The sequence below is a fragment of the Pleurodeles waltl genome, unplaced genomic scaffold (assembly GCF_031143425.1).
Source record: "Pleurodeles waltl isolate 20211129_DDA unplaced genomic scaffold, aPleWal1.hap1.20221129 scaffold_39, whole genome shotgun sequence".
Classification (NCBI taxonomy): Eukaryota; Metazoa; Chordata; class Amphibia; order Caudata; family Salamandridae; genus Pleurodeles; species Pleurodeles waltl.
The window spans coordinates 1,035,213-1,052,024 of NW_027150097.1; the positions used below are offsets into that span (position 1 = coordinate 1,035,213).

A 16,812-nucleotide genomic window follows, 5' to 3' on the forward strand; every position below is an offset into this window, starting at 1 on the left:
GGGGTCTGTGGGGCCATCAGTCTGGTGAGGAAACCCAGGAGTGTCCTACGGGAGGGGCGTGGCTTTGTCTGGCTCAAGGGGAGGGGTTAGTAATAGTGAATGCAGGGACTGCTGCTGTCCTCCGTGTCCTGGGCTCTGTGTATGTGTAGAAGCTCTAAGGTTGTAAATAATGAGACCTGACAGGTTGTGGCAGAAATGATGACTTCTGGTCCTTCTTTCTCTTTTGTCAGAAGTGAGGTGTCTGTTACCCCAATTGATTGTGTACTACTGAGAAGAACAATATAACTCTCAGTGACGGAATGCAGTGTGTCCTTGGGAGACACCTCACATACACTAAGCTGTAGAAAAATTTCACAGTTCCCATATGGTCTAGCGGTTAGGATTCCTGGTTTTCACCCAGGCGGCCTGGGTTCGACTCCTGGTATGGGAAATCCATATTTATTTTTTTCACTACTCAGACATTTTAATCTTTCTCAGTTTTTTTCTATAAAACTAAATGCAACTAAAGTCTTAATAAATGTCACTTGCTTTGTCTTCTCCTTCCATCTAATGCCGTCAGAGGTTTACACCGACCCCCAAATCTACTGACCTCTCTCCACAGCCCTTGACCTGTACATTAATACTATGAAGGGTTATTCCTTGTTTTTCTTTTATTGCACAACAAAAAGTACAGATTATATAAAGAGACCGGGGCACAGAGAAGAAGGCAGCAATTGACTGTGGTGCCACCATGGGAAATTCACATTTTATTACCTGCCCCGTCCATACTGTGGGTTCATCATTTGTTTTATGACATGATTCCCCTGCTGTGTTGTTTCTAGTATAAGACTTGAGTACTTTATGTGTTTTATATCATCTGTGATATTGCAGCTGTTGTTTGCAGTGTCCACATTTTGCAACCAGTGTGCTTTGTTCCCTCACTGCTGCTCTCTCAGAGAGGGTAGGCTGGACACTACCGGTAGTATCAGACACCAGAGATGCCTCCTGTACCTGGAATAAAACTCTGCTTCTTTGTAAGAAATACAGGGGTGAAGATCTGCTGCATTCACAGTGACCCACTGACCGTTTTACAAAGGTTCCCAGCCGTGCAAAGATTCTTGGTGGTTAGTTAAGGGACCATGCTAAATGGAGATTTCGAAGCATCAGACGAGACGTTTTCTTTGTTTCTGCATCAGCAAAAGTATATTTCTGTTTTTATGTTATTACTTGTGAAATACACATTTTAGTTGTGCTGTTGGATTTGTCATGTTTGATTTACAGTGTGAACGAATTCAAGCGATAGACAGTAGGTGGCGACTGACACTGCTTCAGGACTCCTAGGGTTGAGGATCGTGGACGTTGGTTCCATCGTGTAATGATTAGCACTCTGGACTCTGAATCCAGCAATCTGAGTTCCAATATCGGTAGGACCTGGAATGTTTGTAATAATACTTTTGTTTTAATTTATTGCAGGTCTTGAGCAGGAAACCATTTGTATCTCTGACATAACCCGTCTCTTCCTCTTTTCATTCCCCTCGTGGTTTCTGCGGTTTGGGGGCATCTATACATTATTCTATAGGCGTTGCTGGGGACACTTGATGCTACACACAGGTGTTGTCTACGTCCTGTGTCTGTGTGGACACCTCTCTACTCTGGCTACACAACTGTAAGATGCACAGTGTGGACCTGACTCCACTTGGCCTTCACACCGGATAACTTACAAGGAGAGAGAAACTTACGGAAATGTACGGTGTGAAAGAACGACTTTACCAAAGTGTTAATGTATGAAATTGCCCTTTGCTTTTTTTTTGTGAGTTGCAAATGGTAACCTTTGACTAAAGCAAGTACCCAAAAATAAACAGTTTTCAGCTGGACTCATATAACTTGCATTTGCAGTGGAAGATCTGCCTGGAGCAGTATATGAGTGTGAAAAGGTCTCTAGTTTTGTCTTGAAATACCAGAGACTTCGGCGCTCTCCACCAGTCTCCTTCGACATCACATCCTGATGCTGAACAGTATTAGCACATAAATGAATAAAAAACTGGCTGACGTGTACATGCACATGTGTGCATATGTACCACGGTGCTATAGTCTGATGACATATATGTGCCAGTCTGTGGGGTCAAAGGGCAGTCAGAAGTTACTGGGCCACAGTTGTATCAATGAGGACTGTGTACTTCCTGTGCCCTGGGGCATTCGTACTCTGGTCCCTCAAACTAGGGTGGAAGCCCCCCTTTAGCACATGACTCTCAGATTAACAAGTCAGAGCAGACATTAGTGTTACTGGGTACTCACACTTTTGAAAGGCACAAGTGCAAGTAGTGAACTGCAACCTGACCTCACAGCATACACTTTAGACATCCTTTGTAAACACACACACATATTTTCAGTCTAACTTGTTTACATTTTACATCAATAAATATGGTAATATTTGTACTTGAAATGTTTAATTTGCCTACCTTTGGCGCATATTCCTAGTACCTTATATTTTAACTTTTCTCCATTCGGGTGTATACAATTGGTATAATGTCAGAAAGGGAGAAGACGACCGAGAATGCCTAAGAATGTGCGCTTACATGCTTTTAAGAACATATGTCTGGTGTTGTGACAAAACAGCAGTTACCACTTCAGCTCAGCACTTGCTTCTTCCTCTGCTGTCCCAAAATATTGTGGAATTACTAGTCTCTGTGCCTCTGACAAGGCTGCTGACATCCAATTGATGATTTGTAGCCTTGTGGGCTGTGAGTGCTTTGGCTGTGCTGCCCCCTGGCAGTCACTCTGTGAAGATGCAGGTACCTGGGAACAACCCAGACTACATCTGAGCTGTTTCTTCTCTGTGTGAACCAATCCAGTGTCAGGACTGGAGTCGGTGCTGTTAGTAGATAGAGAAGGAGTATAACTCGAGCCCCAGGAGGGCAGCCTGGAGCCTGTGACAGGTGCAGGGGAGTGTTGTCAAGGAAGCAGCTGGAAGATAACTGGAGAGGGGTCTGTGGGGCCATCAGTCTGGTGAGGAAACCCAGGAGTGTCCTACGGGAGGGGCGTGGCTTTGTCTGGCTCAAGGGGAGGGGTTAGTAATAGTGAATGCAGGGACTGCTGCTGTCCTCCGTGTCCTGGGCTCTGTGTATGTGTAGAAGCTCTAAGGTTCTAAATAATGAGACCTGACAGGTTGTGGCAGAAATGATGACTTCTGGTCATTCTTTCTCTTTTGTCAGAAGTGAGGTGTCTGGTACCTTAATTGATTGTGTACTACTGAGAAGAACAATATAACTCTCAGTGTACGGAATGCAGTGTGACCTTGGGAGACACCTCACATACACTAAGCTGTAGAAAATGTTCACAGTTCCCATATGGTCTAGCGGTTTGGATTCCTGGTTTTCACCCAGGCGGCCTGGGTTTGACTCCCGGTATGGGAAATCCATATTTTTTTTTTTCACTACTCAGACATTTTAATCTTTCTCAGTTTTTTTCTATAAACCTAAATGCACCTAAAGTCTTAATAAATGTCACTTGCTTTGTCTTCTGCTTCCATCTAATGCCGTCAGAGGTTTACACCGACCCCCAAATCTACTGCCCTCTCTCCCCAGCCCTTGACCTGTACATTAATACTATGAAGGGTTATTCCTTGTTTTTCTTTTATTGCACAACAAAAAGTACAGATTATATAAAGAGACCGGGGCACAGAGAAGAAGGCAGCAATTGACTGTGGTGCCACCATGGGAAATTCGCATTTTATTACCTGCCCCGTCCATACTGTGGGTTCATCATTTGTTTTATGACATGATTCCCCTGCTGTGTTGTTTCTAGTATAAGACTTGAGTACTTTATGTGTTTTATATCATCTGTGATATTGCAGCTGTTGTTTGCAGTGTCCACATTTTGCAACCAGTGTGCTTTGTACCCTCACTGCTGCTCTCTCAGAGAGGGTAGGCTGAATACTACCGGTAGTATCAGACACCAGAGATGCCTCCTGTACCTGGAATAAAACTCTGCTTCTTTGTAAGAAATACAGGGGTGAAGATCTGCTGCATTCACAGTGACCCACTGACCCTTTTACAAAGGTTCCCAGCCGTACAAAGACTCTTGGTGGTTAGTTAAGGGGCCATGCTAAATGGAGATTTCGAAGCATCAGACGAGACGTTTTCTTTGTTTCTGCATCAGCAAAAGTATATTTCTGTTTTTATGTTATTACTTGTGAAATACACATTTTAGTTGTGCTGTTGGATTTGTCATGTTTGATTTACAGCGTGAACGAATTCAAGCGATAGACAGTAGGTGGCGACTGACACTGCTTCAGGACTCCTAGGGTTGAGGATCGTGGACGTTGGTTCCATCGTGTAATGATTAGCACTCTGGACTCTGAATCCAGCAATCTGAGTTCCAATATCGGTAGGACCTGGAATGTTTGTAATAATACTTTTGTTTTAATTTATTGCAGGTCTTGAGCAGGAAACCATTTGTATCTCTGACATAACCCGTCTCTTCCTCTTTTCATTCCCCTCGTGGTTTCTGAGGTTTGGGGGCATCTATACATTATTCTATACGCGTTGCTGGGGACACTTGATGCTACACACAGGTGTTGTCTACGTCCTGTGTCTGTGTGGACACCTCTCTACTCTGGCTACACAACTGTAAGATGCACAGTGTGGACCTGACTCCACTTGGCCTTCACACCGGATAACTTACAAGGAGAGAGAAACTTACGGAAATGTACGGTGTGAAAGAACGACTTTACCAAAGTGTTAATGTATGAAATTGCCCTTTGCTTTTTTTTTGTGAGTTGCAAATGGTAACCTTTGACTAAAGCAAGTACCCAAAAATAAACAGTTTTCAGCTGGACTCATATAACTTGCATTTGCAGTGGAAGATCTGCCTGGAGCAGTATATGAGTGTGAAAAGGTCTCTAGTTTTGTCTTGAAATACCAGAGACTTCGGCGCTCTCTAACAGTCTCCTTCGACATCACATCCTGATGCTGAACAGTATTATTACATAAATGAATAAAAAACTGGCTGACGTGTACATGCACATGTGTGCATATGTACCACGGTGCTATAGTCTGATGACATATATGTGCCAGTCTGTGGGGTCAAAGGGCAGTCAGAAGTTACTGGGCCACAGTTGTATCAATGAGGACTGTGTACTTCCTGTGCCCTGGGGCATTCGTACTCTGGTCCCTCAAACTAGGGTGGAAGCCCCCCTTTAGTACATGACTCTCAGAATAACAAGTCAGAGAAGACATTAGTGTAACTGGGTACTCACACTTGTGAAAGGCACAAGTGCAAGTAGTGAACTGCAACCTGACCTCACAGCATACACTTTAGACATCCTTTGTAAACACACACACATATTTTCAGTCTAACTTGTTTACATTTTACATCAATAAATATGGTAATATTTGTACTTGAAATGTTTAATTTGCCTACCTTTGGCGCATATTCCTAGTACCTTATATTTTAACTTTTCTCCATTCGGGTGTATACAATTGGTATAATGTCAGAAAGGGAGAAGACGACCGAGAATGCCTAAGAATGTGCGCTTACATGCTTTTAAGAACATATGTCTGGTGTTGTGACAAAACAGCAGTGACCACTTCAGCTCAGCACTTGCTTCTTCCTCTGCTGTCCCAAAATATTGTGGAATTACTAGTCTCTGTGCCTCTGACAAGGCTGCTGACATCCAATTGATGATTTGTAGCCTTGTGGGCTGTGAGTACTTTGGCTGTGCTGCCCCCTGGCAGTCACTCTGTGAAGATGCAGGTACCTGGGAACAACCCAGACTACTTCTGAGCTGTTTCTTCTCTGTGTGAACCAATCCAGTGTCAGGACTGGAGTCGGTGCTGTTAGTAGATAGAGAAGGAGTATAACTCGAGCCCCAGGAGAGCAGCCTGGAGCCTGTGACAGGTGCAGGGGAGTGTCGTCAAGGAAGCAGCTGGAAGATAACTGGAGAGGGGTCTGTGGGGCCATCAGTCTGGTGAGGAAACCCAGGAGTGTCCTACGGGAGGGGCGTGGCTTTGTCTGGCTCAAGGGGAGGGGTTAGTAATAGTGAATGCAGGGACTGCTGCTGTCCTCCGTGTCCTGGGCTCTGTGTATGTGTAGAAGCTCTAAGGTTGTAAATAATGAGACCTGACAGGTTGTGGCAGAAATGATGACTTCTGGTCCTTCTTTCTCTTTTGTCAGAAGTGAGGTGTCTGTTACCCCAATTGATTGTGTACTACTGAGAAGAACAATATAACTCTCAGTGACGGAATGCAGTGTGTCCTTGGGAGACACCTCACATACACTAAGCTGTAGAAAAATTTCACAGTTCCCATATGGTCTAGCGGTTAGGATTCCTGGTTTTCACCCAGGCGGCCTGGGTTCGACTCCTGGTATGGGAAATCCATATTTATTTTTTTCACTACTCAGACATTTTAATCTTTCTCAGTTTTTTTCTATAAAACTAAATGCAACTAAAGTCTTAATAAATGTCATTTTGCTTTGTCTTCTCCTTCCATCTAATGCCGTCAGAGGTTTACACCGACCCCCAAATCTACTGACCTCTCTCCACAGCCCTTGACCTGTACATTAATACTATGAAGGGTTATTCCTTGTTTTTCTTTTATTGCACAACAAAAAGTACAGATTATATAAAGAGACCGGGGCACAGAGAAGAAGGCAGCAATTGACTGTGGTGCCACCATGGGAAATTCACATTTTATTACCTGCCCCGTCCATACTGTGGGTTCATCATTTGTTTTATGACATGATTCCCCTGCTGTGTTGTTTCTAGTATAAGACTTGAGTACTTTATGTGTTTTATATCATCTGTGATATTGCAGCTGTTGTTTGCAGTGTCCACATTTTGCAACCAGTGTGCTTTGTTCCCTCACTGCTGCTCTCTCAGAGAGGGTAGGCTGGACACTACCGGTAGTATCAGACACCAGAGATGCCTCCTGTACCTGGAATAAAACTCTGCTTCTTTGTAAGAAATACAGGGGTGAAGATCTGCTGCATTCACAGTGACCCACTGACCGTTTTACAAAGGTTCCCAGCCGTGCAAAGATTCTTGGTGGTTAGTTAAGGGGCCATGCTAAATGGAGATTTCGAAGCATCAGACGAGACGTTTTCTTTGTTTCTGCATCAGCAAAAAGTATATTTCGGTTTTTATGTTATTACTTGTGAAATACACATTTTAGTTGTGCTGTTGGATTTGTCATGTTTGATTTACAGTGTGAACGAATTCAAGCGATAGACAGTAGGTGGCGACTGACACTGCTTCAGGACTCCTAGGGTTGAGGATCGTGGACGTTGGTTCCATCGTGTAATGATTAGCACTCTGGACTCTGAATCCAGCAATCTGAGTTCCAATATCGGTAGGACCTGGAATGTTTGTAATAATACTTTTGTTTTAATTTATTGCAGGTCTTGAGCAGGAAACCATTTGTATCTCTGACATAACCCGTCTCTTCCTCTTTTCATTCCCCTCGTGGTTTCTGCGGTTTGGGGGCATCTATACATTATTCTATAGGCGTTGCTGGGGACACTTGATGCTACACACAGGTGTTGTCTACGTCCTGTGTCTGTGTGGACACCTCTCTACTCTGGCTACACAACTGTAAGATGCACAGTGTGGACCTGACTCCACTTGGCCTTCACACCGGATAACTTACAAGGAGAGAGAAACTTACGGAAATGTACGGTGTGAAAGAACGACTTTACCAAAGTGTTAATGTATGAAATTGCCCTTTGCTTTTTTTTTGTGAGTTGCAAATGGTAACCTTTGACTAAAGCAAGTACCCAAAAATAAACAGTTTTCAGCTGGACTCATATAACTTGCATTTGCAGTGGAAGATCTGCCTGGAGCAGTATATGAGTGTGAAAAGGTCTCTAGTTTTGTCTTGAAATACCAGAGACTTCGGCGCTCTCCACCAGTCTCCTTCGACATCACATCCTGATGCTGAACAGTATTAGCACATAAATGAATAAAAAACTGGCTGACGTGTACATGCACATGTGTGCATATGTACCACGGTGCTATAGTCTGATGACATATATGTGCCAGTCTGTGGGGTCAAAGGGCAGTCAGAAGTTACTGGGCCACAGTTGAAACAATGAGGACTGTGTACTTCCTGTGCCCTGGGGCATTCGTACTCTGGTCCCTCAAACTAGGGTGGAAGCCCCCCTTTAGCACATGACTCTCAGAATAACAAGTCAGAGCAGACATTAGTGTAACTGGGTACTCACACTTGTGAAAGGCACAAGTGCAAGTAGTGAACTGCAACCTGACCTCACAGCATACACTTTAGACATCCTTTGTAAACACACACACATATTTTCAGTCTAACTTGTTTACATTTTACATCAATAACTATGGTAATATTTGTACTTGAAATGTTTAATTTGCCTACCTTTGGCGCATATTCCTAGTACCTTATATTTTAACTTTTCTCCATTCGGGTGTATACAATTGGTATAATGTCAGAAAGGGAGAAGACGACCGAGAATTCCTAAGAATGTGTGCTTACATGCTTTTAAGAACATATGTCTGGTGTTGTGACAAAACAGCAGTGACCACTTCAGCTCAGCACTTGCTTCTTCCTCTGCTGTCCCAAAATATTGTGGAATTACTAGTCTCTGCGCCTCTGACAAGGCTGCTGACATCCAATTGATGATTTGTAGCCTTGTGGGCTGTGAGTGCTTTGGCTGTGCTGCCCCCTGGCAGTCACTCTGTGAAGATGCAGGTACCTGGGAACAACCCAGACTACTTCTGAGCTGTTTCTTCTCTGTGTGAACCAATTCAGTGTCAGGACTGGAGTCGGTGCTGTTAGTAGATAGAGAAGGAGTATAACTCGAGCCCCAGGAGGGCAGCCTGGAGCCTGTGACAGGTGCAGGGGAGTGTCGTCAAGGAAGCAGCTGGAAGATAACTGGAGAGGGGTCTGTGGGGCCATCAGTCTGGTGAGGAAACCCAGGGGTGTCCTACGGGAGGGGCGTGGCTTTGTCTGGCTCAAGGGGAGGGGTTAGTAATAGTGAATGCAAGGACTGCTGCTGTCCTCCGTGTCCTGGGCTCTGTGTATGTGTAGAAGCTCTAAGGTTGTAAATAATGAGACCTGACAGGTTGTGGCAGAAATGATGACTTCTGGTCATTCCTTCTCTTTTGTCAGAAGTGAGGTGTCTGTTACCCCAATTGATTGTGTACTACTGAGAAGAACAATATAACTCTCAGTGTACGGATTGCAGTGTGACCTTGGGAGACACCTCACATTCACTAAGCTGTAGAAAAAGTTCACAGTTCCCATATGGTCTAGCGGTTAGGATTCCTGGTTTTCACCCAGGCGGCCTGGGTTCGACTCCAGGTATGGGATATCCATTTTTTTTTTTTTCACTACTCAGACATTTTAATCTTTCTCAGTTTTTTTCTATAAACCTAAATGCACCTAAAGTCTTAATAAATGTCACTTGCTTTGTCTTCTGCTTCCATCTAATGCCGTCAGAGGTTTACACCGACCCCCAAATCTACTGCCCTCTCTCCCCAGCCCTTGACCTGTACATTAATACTATGAAGGGTTATTCCTTGTTTTTCTTTTATTGCACAACAAAAAGTACAGATTATATAAAGAGACCGGGGCACAGAGAAGAAGGCAGCAATTGACTGTGGTGCCACCATGGGAAATTCACATTTTATTACCTGCCCGTCCATACTGTGGGTTCATCATTTGTTTTATGACATGATTCCCCTGCTGTGTTGTTTCTAGTATAAGACTTGAGTACTTTATGTGTTTTATATCATCTGTGATATTGCAGCTGTTGTTTGCAGTGTCCACATTTTGCAACCAGTGTGCTTTGTACCCTCACTGCTGCTCTCTCAGAGAGGGTAGGCTGAACACTACCGGTAGTATCAGACACCAGAGATGCCTCCTGTACCTGGAATAAAACTCTGCTTCTTTGTAAGAAATACAGGGGTGAAGATCTGCTGCATTCACAGTGACCCACTGACCCTTTTACAAAGGTTCCCAGCCGTGCAAAGACTCTTGGTGGTTAGTTAAGGGGCCATGCTAAATGGAGATGTCGAAGCATCAGACGAGACGTTTTCTTTGTTTCTGCATCAGCAAAAGTATATTTCTGTTTTCATGTTATTACTTGTGAAATACACATTTTAGTTGTGCTGTTGGATTTGTCATGTTTGATTTACAGTGTGAACGAATTCAGGCGATAGACAGTAGGTGGCGACTGACACTGCTTCAGGACTTCTAGGGTTGAGGATCGTGGACGTTGGTTCCATCGTGTAATGATTAGCACTCTGGACTCTGAATCCAGCAATCTGAGTTCCAATATCGGTAGGACCTGGAATGTTTGTAATAATACTTTTGTTTTAATTTATTGCAGGTCTTGAGCAGGAAACCATTTGTATCTCTGACATAACCCGTCTCTTCCTCTTTTCATTCCCCTTGTGGTTTCTGCGGTTTGGGGGCATCTATACATTATTCTATAGGCGTTGCTGGGGACACTTGATGCTACACACAGGTGTTGTCTACGTCCTGTGTCTGTGTGGACACCTCTCTACTCTGGCTACACAACTGTAAGATGCACAGTGTGGACCTGACTCCACTTGGCCTTCACACCGGATAACTTACAAGGAGAGAGAAACTTACGGAAATGTACGGTGTGAAAGAACGACTTTACCAAAGTGTTAATGTATGAAATTGCCCTTTGCTTTTTTTTTGTGAGTTGCAAATGGTAACCTTTGACTAAAGCAAGTACCCAAAAATAAACAGTTTTCAGCTGGACTCATATAACTTGCATTTGCAGTGGAAGATCTGCCTGGAGCAGTATATGAGTGTGAAAAGGTCTCTAGTTTTGTCTTGAAATACCAGAGACTTCGGCGCTCTCTAACAGTCTCCTTCGACATCACATCCTGATGCTGAACAGTATTAGTACATGAATAAAAAACTGGCTGACGTGTACATGCACATGTGTGCATATGTACCACGGTGCTATAGTCTGATGACATATATGTGCCAGTCTGTGGGGTCAAAGGGCAGTCAGAAGTTACTGGGCCACAGTTGTATCACTGAGGACTGTGTACTTCCTGTGCCCTGGGGCATCCGTACTCTGGTCCCTCAAACTAGGGTGGAAGCCCCCCTTTAGTACATGACTCTCAGAATAACAAGTCAGAGAAGACATTAGTGTAACTGGGTACTCACACTTGTGAAAGGCACAAGTGCAAGTAGTGAACTGCAACCTGACCTCACAGCATACACTTTAGACATCCTTTGTAAACACACACACATATTTTCAGTCTAACTTGTTTACATTTTACATCAATAAATATGGTAATATTTGTACTTGAAATGTTTAATTTGCCTACCTTTGGCGCATATTCCTAGTACCTTATATTTTTACTTTTCTCCATTCGGGTGTATACAATTGGTATAATGTCAGAAAGGGAGAAGACGACCGAGAATGCCTAAGAATGTGCGCTTACATGCTTTTAAGAACATATGTCTGGTGTTGTGACAAAACAGCAGTGACCACTTCAGCTCAGCACTTGCTTCTTCCTCTGCTGTCCCAAAATATTGTGGAATTACTAGTCTCTGTGCCTCTGACAAGGCTGCTGACATCCAATTGATGATTTGTAGCCTTGTGGGCTGTGAGTGCTTTGGCTGTGCTGCCCCCTGGCAGTCACTCTGTGAAGATGCAGGTACCTGGGAACAACCCAGACTACTTCTGAGCTGTTTCTTCTCTGTGTGAACCAATCCAGTGTCAGGACTGGAGTCGGTGCTGTTAGTAGATAGAGAAGGAGTATAACTCGAGCCCCAGGAGGGCAGCCTGGAGCCTGTGACAGGTGCAGGGGAGTGTCGTCAAGGAAGCAGCTGGAAGATAACTGGAGAGGGGTCTGTGGGGCCATCAGTCTGGTGAGGAAACCCAGGAGTGTCCTACGGGAGGGGCGTGGCTTTGTCTGGCTCAAGGGGAGGGGTTTGTAATAGTGAATGCAGGGACTGCTGCTGTCCTCTGTGTCCTGGGCTCTGTGTATGTGTAGAAGCTCTAAGGTTGTAAATAATGAGACCTGACAGGTTGTGGCAGAAATGATGACTTCTGGTCATTCCTTCTCTTTTGTCAGAAGTGAGGTGTCTGTTACCCCAATTGATTGTGTACTACTGAGAAGAACAATATAACTCTCAGTGTACGGAATGCAGTGTGACCTTGGGAGACACCTCACATACACTAAGCTGTACAAAAAGTTCACAGTTCCCATATGGTCTAGTGGTTAGTATTCCTGGTTTTCACCCAGGTGGCCTGGTTTTGACTCCCGGTATGGGAAATCCATATTTTTTTTTTCACTACTCAGACATTTTAATCTTTCTCAGTTTTTTTCTATAAACCTAAATGCACCTAAAGTCATAATAAATGTCACTTGCTTTGTCTTCTGCTTCCATCTAATGCCGTCAGAGGTTTACACCGACCCCCAAATCTACTGCCCTCTCTCCCCAGCCCTTGACATGTACATTAATACTATGAAGGGTTATTCCTTGTTTTTCTTTTATTGCACAACAAAAAGTACAGATTATATAAAGAGACCGGGGCACAGAGAAGAAGGCAGCAATTGACTGTGGTGCCACCATGGGAAATTCGCATTTTATTACCTGCCCCGTCCATACTGTGGGTTCATCATTTGTTTTATGACATGATTCCCCTGCTGTGTTGTTTCTAGTATAAGACTTGAGTACTTTATGTGTTTTATATCATCTGTGATATTGCAGCTGTTGTTTGCAGTGTCCACATTTTGCAACCAGTGTGCTTTGTACCCTCACTGCTACTCTCTCAGAGAGGGTAGGCTGAACACTACCGGTAGTATCAGACACCAGAGATGCCTCCTGTACCTGGAATAAAACTCTGCTTCTTTGTAAGAAAAACAGGGGTGAAGATCTGCTGCATTCACAGTGACCCACTGACACTTTTACGAAGGTTCCCAGCCGTGCAAAGACTCTTGGTGGTTAGTTAAGGGGCCATGCTAAATGGAGATTTCAAATCATCAGACGAGACGTTTTCTTTGTTTCTGCATCAGCAAAAGTATATTTCTGTTTTTATGTTATTACTTGTGAAATACACATTTTAGTTGTGCTGTTGGATTTGTCATGTTTGATTTACAGTGTGAACAAATTCAAGCAATAGACAGTAGGTGGCAACTGACACTGCTTCAGGACTACTAGGGTTGAGGATCGTGGACGTTGGTTCCATCGTGTAATGATTAGCACTCTGGACTCTGAATCCAGCAATCTGAGTTCCAATATCGGTAGGACCTGGAATGTTTGTAATAATACTTTTGTTTTAATTTATTGCAGGTCTTGAGCAGGAAACCATTTGTATCTCTGACATAACCCGTCTCTTCCTCTTTTCATTCCCCTCGTGGTTTTTGCGGTTTGGGGGCATCTATACATTATTCTATAGGCGTTGCTGGGGACACTTGATGCTACACACAGGTGTTGTCTACGTCCTGTGTCTGTGTGGACACCTCTCTACTCTGGCTACACAACTGTAAGATGCACAGTGTGGACCTGACTCCACTTGGCCTTCACACCGGATAACTTACAAGGAGAGAGAAACTTACGGAAATGTACGGTGTGAAAGAACGACTTTACCAAAGTGTTAATGTATGAAATTGCCCTTTGCTTTTTTTTTGTGAGTTGCAAATGGTAACCTTTGACTAAAGCAAGTACCCAAAAATAAACAGTTTTCAGCTGGACTCATATAACTTGCATTTGCAGTGGAAGATCTGCCTGGAGCAGTATATGAGTGTGAAAAGGTCTCTAGTTTTGTCTTGAAATACCAGAGACTTCGGCGCTCTCTAACAGTCTCCTTCGACATCACATCCTGATGCTGAACAGTATTAGTACATGAATAAAAAACTGGCTGACGTGTACATGCACATGTGTGCATATGTACCACGGTGCTATAGTCTGATGACATATATGTGCCAGTCTGTGGGGTCAAAGGGCAGTCAGAAGTTACTGGGCCACAGTTGTATCACTGAGGACTGTGTACTTCCTGTGCCCTGGGGCATCCGTACTCTGGTCCCTCAAACTAGGGTGGAAGCCCCCCTTTAGTACATGACTCTCAGAATAACAAGTCAGAGAAGACATTAGTGTAACTGGGTACTCACACTTGTGAAAGGCACAAGTGCAAGTAGTGAACTGCAACCTGACCTCACAGCATACACTTTAGACATCCTTTGTAAACACACACACATATTTTCAGTCTAACTTGTTTACATTTTACATCAATAAATATGGTAATATTTGTACTTGAAATGTTTAATTTGCCTACCTTTGGCGCATATTCCTAGTACCTTATATTTTTACTTTTCTCCATTCGGGTGTATACAATTGGTATAATGTCAGAAAGGGAGAAGACGACCGAGAATGCCTAAGAATGTGCGCTTACATGCTTTTAAGAACATATGTCTGGTGTTGTGACAAAACAGCAGTGACCACTTCAGCTCAGCACTTGCTTCTTCCTCTGCTGTCCCAAAATATTGTGGAATTACTAGTCTCTGTGCCTCTGACAAGGCTGCTGACATCCAATTGATGATTTGTAGCCTTGTGGGCTGTGGGTGCTTTGGCTGTGCTGCCCCCTGGCAGTCACTCTGTGAAGATGCAGGTACCTGGGAACAACCCAGACTACTTCTGAGCTGTTTCTTCTCTGTGTGAACCAATCCAGTGTCAGGACTGGAGTCGGTGCTGTTAGTAGATAGAGAAGGAGTATAACTCGAGCCCCAGGAGGGCAGCCTGGAGCCTGTGACAGGTGCAGGGGAGTGTCGTCAAGGAAGCAGCTGGAAGATAACTGGAGAGGGGTCTGTGGGGCCATCAGTCTGGTGAGGAAACCCAGGAGTGTCCTACGGGAGGGGCGTGGCTTTGTCTGGCTCAAGGGGAGGGGTTAGTAATAGTGAATGCAGGGACTGCTGCTGTCCTCCGTGTCCTGGGCTCTGTGTATGTGTAGAAGCTCTAAGGTTGTAAATAATGAGACCTGACAGGTTGTGGCAGAAATGATGACTTCTGGTCATTCCTTCTCTTTTGTCAGAAGTGAGGTGTCTGTTACCCCAATTGATTGTGTACTACTGAGAAGAACAATATAACTCTCAGTGTACGGAATGCAGTGTGACCTTGGGAGACACCTCACATACACTAAGCTGTAGAAAAAGTTCACAGTTCCCATATGGTCTAGTGGTTAGTATTCCTGGTTTTCACCCAGGTGGCCTGGTTTTGACTCCCGGTATGGGAAATCCATATTTTTTTTTTCACTACTCAGACATTTTAATCTTTCTCAGTTTTTTTCTATAAACCTAAATGCACCTAAAGTCATAATAAATGTCACTTGCTTTGTCTTCTGCTTCCATCTAATGCCGTCAGAGGTTTACACCGACCCCCAAATCTACTGCCCTCTCTCCCCAGCCCTTGACATGTACATTAATACTATGAAGGGTTATTCCTTGTTTTTCTTTTATTGCACAACAAAAAGTACAGATTATATAAAGAGACCGGGGCACAGAGAAGAAGGCAGCAATTGACTGTGGTGCCACCATGGGAAATTCGCATTTTATTACCTGCCCCGTCCATACTGTGGGTTCATCATTTGTTTTATGACATGATTCCCCTGCTGTGTTGTTTCTAGTATAAGACTTGAGTACTTTATGTGTTTTATATCATCTGTGATATTGCAGCTGTTGTTTGCAGTGTCCACATTTTGCAACCAGTGTGCTTTGTACCCTCACTGCTACTCTCTCAGAGAGGGTAGGCTGAACACTACCGGTAGTATCAGACACCAGAGATGCCTCCTGTACCTGGAATAAAACTCTGCTTCTTTGTAAGAAAAACAGGGGTGAAGATCTGCTGCATTCACAGTGACCCACTGACCCTTTTACGAAGGTTCCCAGCCGTGCAAAGACTCTTGGTGGTTAGTTAAGGGGCCATGCTAAATGGAGATTTCAAATCATCAGACGAGACGTTTTCTTTGTTTCTGCATCAGCAAAAGTATATTTCTGTTTTTATGTTATTACTTGTGAAATACACATTTTAGTTGTGCTGTTGGATTTGTCATGTTTGATTTACAGTGTGAACAAATTCAAGCGATAGACAGTAGGTGGCAACTGACACTGCTTCAGGACTACTAGGGTTGAGGATCGTGGACGTTGGTTCCATCGTGTAATGATTAGCACTCTGGACTCTGAATCCAGCAATCTGAGTTCCAATATCGGTAGGACCTGGAATGTTTGTAATAATACTTTTGTTTTAATTTATTGCAGGTCTTGAGCAGGAAACCATTTGTATCTCTGACATAACCCGTCTCTTCCTCTTTTCATTCCCCTCGTGGTTTTTGCGGTTTGGGGGCATCTATACATTATTCTATAGGCGTTACTGGGGACACTTTATGCTACACACAGGTGTTGTCTACGTCCTGTGTCTGTGTGGACACCTCTCTACTCTGGCTACACAACTGTAAGATGCACAGTGTGGACCTGACTCCACTTGGCCTTCACACCGGATAACTTACAAGGAGAGAGAAACTTACGGAAATGTACGGTGTGAAAGAACGACTTTACCAAAGTGTTAATGTATGAAATTGCCCTTTGCTTTTTTTTTGTGAGTTGCAAATGGTAACCTTTGACTAAAGCAAGTACCCAAAAATAAACAGTTTTCAGCTGGACTCATATAACTTGCATTTGCAGTGGAAGATCTGCCTGGAGCAGTATATGAGTGTGAAAAGGTCTCTAGTTTTGTCTTGAAATACCAGAGACTTCGGCGCTCTCTAACAGTCTCCTTCGACATCACATCCTGATGCTGAACAGTATTAGTACATGAATAA

The 16,812-nt window shown here is 43.8% G+C and overlaps 4 non-coding genes across 4 annotated transcripts; all 4 read left to right on the forward strand.

Annotated features, from left to right (window-relative positions):
- The first annotated feature begins 358 nt into the window (after window positions 1-358).
- On the forward strand, window positions 359-430 carry TRNAE-UUC (transfer RNA glutamic acid (anticodon UUC)). The gene has a single exon. It is a non-coding gene; the product is annotated as a tRNA-Glu (tRNA).
- Window positions 431-3,320: 2,890 nt separating this feature from the next.
- TRNAE-UUC (transfer RNA glutamic acid (anticodon UUC)) lies at window positions 3,321-3,392 on the forward strand. Its single transcript has one exon. It is a non-coding gene; the product is annotated as a tRNA-Glu (tRNA).
- Window positions 3,393-6,281: 2,889 nt separating this feature from the next.
- Window positions 6,282-6,353, forward strand: TRNAE-UUC (transfer RNA glutamic acid (anticodon UUC)). The gene has a single exon. It is a non-coding gene; the product is annotated as a tRNA-Glu (tRNA).
- Window positions 6,354-9,245: 2,892 nt separating this feature from the next.
- On the forward strand, window positions 9,246-9,317 carry TRNAE-UUC (transfer RNA glutamic acid (anticodon UUC)). The gene has a single exon. It is a non-coding gene; the product is annotated as a tRNA-Glu (tRNA).
- Window positions 9,318-16,812: the final 7,495 nt, after the last annotated feature.